At 24.9% G+C, this 3,013-nt stretch overlaps 1 long non-coding RNA gene across 1 annotated transcript; it reads right to left on the bottom strand.

The window, feature by feature from the left end:
* Positions 1–1,988: 1,988 nt before the first annotated feature.
* LOC109340170 lies at positions 1,989–2,701 on the bottom strand. The gene is made up of 2 exons (XR_002106758.1): positions 2,510–2,701; positions 1,989–2,268 (listed from the first exon to the last, which is right to left on the bottom strand). It is a non-coding gene; the product is annotated as an uncharacterized LOC109340170 (long non-coding RNA).
* Between the last annotated feature and the right edge of the window lie 312 nt (positions 2,702–3,013).

Below are 3,013 nucleotides of genomic sequence, written 5' to 3'. Positions count from 1 at the left end.
ACAGACTGGTTTGACTATATCTTTTCATATTATTTAAATAATTTTATGTTATTCCTTTTTCAAATTTAAATTAGGTTGTTAGTATATTTAATTATTTAACTTATTTAAATTATTTCGAAAATTTTATAAAAACATGGACAAAAATAAATTTAATTATTTCCTATACATTAAAAATTTCGAAAAATGAAAATAAAAAAAAATGTTTTTTTAAATTTAAATTAGTTTTGAAAATTTTAGTCAACCTAACCACTTGAAATCAATGTTAATTTATCATTATTTTGAATTTTCAGTTAACCTAATCACTTGGATTTAGGAACTTCATTTGTTTATTATTTTTCGAATTTATAGTTAACCTAATCATTAGATTTAGGAACTTGATTTTGTTTTGTTTTCTTATATTTAGAAAATTTCGAAAATAATTATAAAAAATTCATAAAATTTTTTTAATAATTTTTATTCATCAAATATTATAATTTTGGAAAATATCAAAATACATAAAATGATTTTTTGGGCTTTTTCTGGGCCGGACAAAATTGGGTGTTCACATGGAGTATGCATTCATTCATTGCATTCAAAAATATGAAAGATTCATCAATTGACCCACATTGTTTAACAAGAGTTTAAATTGTTTATGAGTTTAAAAATGATTAACTTGGTTGGTTTGTTTGATTTAAAATATATTTGGTCAATTTATATTTAACCACTTTTAAGAAGGGCGAAGCAGAAGAAAATAATATTTGTATTATATCTTATCTCAAAGAGATATTTTAGAAATAAATTAAACTTTATCCACACATTGATCCTATCTGAAAGAAATATTTTAGAAACAATTTTTTTTATCCAAATGGTAAAACAACATAAATTAATATATGCATTGTATCACATCTCACATTTTACTGTTTTAGATATAAAATTGGTATAAGAAAAGTTATTAGAAGGTGTTAGTGTGGGGTGTCAAAGGACCCTCACTATATATATGCCTTTTTTATTCTTGAAAACAATTAGTTATATAGTTGTGCCCGTTAAGAATAGGTATTCCCTTCACAAAATCAAAAGATAGACAAACTTTGTAACAATAAAAAAATAGAAATCACTTTCAACAAAGTGAATTAGTACGTATAAGTTTTTTTCCGTTCTACACTATGTGGCTCTGTTCATTGTGTAACTTTAGAATGAGTTTGTGAGGGTTGATATACATTAAGAGATAAAGATATATGCATTGATAATATATTTGAGTTTGATATAATATTAATGCATTATTTATCATTTATATTTAATTATAATTGATTCTTCAAAAATAAATAATACAAATAAATAGTATATGATAACTGTGTATTAATTTTTACACTAACAATATATAAATACTACACTCATATATCAATCCCTTATTTATACTCAATTTAAAATAAATTTGTTAAGTGTTGACCTTAGACTCTACTTATTTAGGCTCTAAAAAAATTAATTCTATAAGTTTTATTTTGGAAAATTTTAAGAATAAAAAAATATATCTTCTTGGAAAACGAGTTCTAACATTTTTAGCTTTTGTGTTTTTTATTAAATACCAACCAAATGTGCAAATTCCAAACGTGATTCTTGTATCAAATTAATCATTTATATATATAATATATATTCTAATATAATGAGATAAATTATCACATCTAGTCAATAAATTTATTGAATGAGTCATAATTAATTATTTTCTACAAAAATATTTATAAAGCTAAACAAAATAATACGCTTGTCATACTTTTACGGGTTGGAGGAGATACGTTATCTCCTAGAACGAGGATATATTTTATTCTCATATATATTAAGCATTGGTGTGTGAGTTGAAATATAGAAGGAAATAGAATGATTGGAGTCATCTTATAAGTATGTTTTATGACTTATATGCCTATCATTTTCTTTCATTCTTCAAAATTTAACTCACAAATAAGAATAAATTCATATTTAGTGGGACCTCAGGAATAATGGTTTACAAATCTAATCAGTTCTAAAAATCGATTAAATAAACTCTTATTTTATTACAATATTAGTAATAATGATAGGGAAGTAACTTTGCCCAACTCAATTATTACATTTTAGTTTGATGAGTTACATTGTTTTTATCATTATGACAACAAGAGCCACAAGTACACCAACACACACCAATGAAGCAGTATCTTTTACATGGCCCACGTCCAGGACCACATTGATTAAAGTTGGCGCAATCACTATCGTGCTTGCAAGATACCTGTATGCTTGTTGAAGCCTCTGAAATTGTAGAACCTACAAAATAAAATTTAATCAAATTGAAAGTTAATACAAATAGAAGAATTTATATCATGTAAGATCCGCTAGATTCTCAAATGGACCAACAAGTAAAAGTTTTGATTACTTGGAGATATATTTATTGGGAGAGACAGAAACACACCCGAAATAGATTAGTTCATTACCATATGGTGAAGGATATCCCTATTACATCAAAAAAAAAATATGTGTTCATAAAACATAAGAGCACCTATCACACCTTGAACACTGGTTACAGCTAGCAACCAAATCAAGAAAGCTAGCATGAAGAAAGACTTAGCCATAACCTTTTTAGTGATAGAGCCACTGAAGCTTTTGGTGTATATATGTTGAGGCTAGAGGAGATTCTGCAATATTTATAGTGTTGTTATTTGTATTTCTAGAATTTTCTTATTTTTCCTATCAACCACTGCATCAGTTACTAGAAATTATTTCAGCTTTTTTTAAATATTCAAAAAGTGCACAGATAAAAACGTTCAAACATTAAATAGAAAAGCTAATATTTTTTATTCACAAATTAAAAATCATTAAAGGTATGCTTGGTTTCAAGAAATATTTTCTATACTTTTTCCTATTTTTATTTTCAAAAAAAAAATTATTTTCATATTTTCATATCCTAGGAAGATTATTATTATTTTCATTTTCAAAATCATTCATGTAAACTTCACAAACAAGGAAATTTTTTCTTGCAAATTCAATTCTAAAATTTAATAGTAGTCAAAAC

Source organism: Lupinus angustifolius, unplaced genomic scaffold, assembly GCF_001865875.1.
Source record: "Lupinus angustifolius cultivar Tanjil unplaced genomic scaffold, LupAngTanjil_v1.0 Scaffold_145_73, whole genome shotgun sequence".
Lineage (NCBI taxonomy): Eukaryota > Viridiplantae > Streptophyta > Magnoliopsida > Fabales > Fabaceae > Lupinus > Lupinus angustifolius.
This window is presented reverse-complemented; position numbering and strand designations above follow the sequence as displayed.